We start from the raw sequence: 949 nt of genomic DNA on the forward strand, positions 1-949 counted from the left end.
TGGAAATAAGCATGTAATTGCTTAGGTATAAATTGGGATTTGGGAGTGTCCTATTGACACTTCTGTCCTTGGACATCGGAGGGAATAGTATGGGATGTTCTACGAAGATGCCCATCGACGCTTTCCCGGATTATTGGATGACATACATAGGACTTGTCTAGTAGTGTGGCTAGGATGTCCTTGTCGTGTCAGACCCGAATCCAAAGGGTATTGAGACCGAATGACCCGTGATAGCAGTGGGGATTTGTGGGCACTCAAGACATGTGAAATGATCCATAAGAGGTATTGAATCACATTGTGGGAGCCATTTATTGGTAGGATTGCAAATAGCTAGACTTGGGCTCACGGGCACTCAAGACCAATGAAATGATCTGTGAGGGGACATGAGAGCTTCCCATCTACTATTTGTGGATGACCAATAGGGTTGATGAGTCCGGTGAGTATATCCATGACTCTAGTGTGAAGGATACCGGAAAAGATCCCAAGATATCTTAAATGGTTGAGGAGGAATGGAAGTATTCGGATTTGAGTGGACATGACTGAGTAGATGACTTGCATTGGGCTAGGCTTTGCTGTGACATGCCCCAATACTTATACCAATGGTGATGTGAGAGAGTGGTGACCAAATCCCCAGCCAAGGAATGTCTGAGAGGGATGCAGGACCCATTACCAACCGGCTACCCAAGATAACTTAAATGGTTGAGGGAACCCAAGATATCTTAAATGGCTGAGGGTGTGTGTGTGACCTACCCAAAGAAGTATGGTGCTATGACTTAAAGCATATCTACTATAGAGACTAGCATTCATAGAGTTAGAATCATATTTGCAGCATATGTTTCATATCATCTGCATCATGTTATGACTTGTATCATGTGACTTATGTATTATGGAATAACTTGTCTTGCTGAGTTCTTTTGAACTCATTCCTTTTTGTACAATTGTTTTGTTA

Source organism: Hakea prostrata, chromosome 10 (assembly GCF_041222555.1).
Source record: "Hakea prostrata isolate BN-2017 chromosome 10, UWA_Hpros_2, whole genome shotgun sequence".
In the NCBI taxonomy this organism is placed as follows: domain Eukaryota; kingdom Viridiplantae; phylum Streptophyta; class Magnoliopsida; order Proteales; family Proteaceae; genus Hakea; species Hakea prostrata.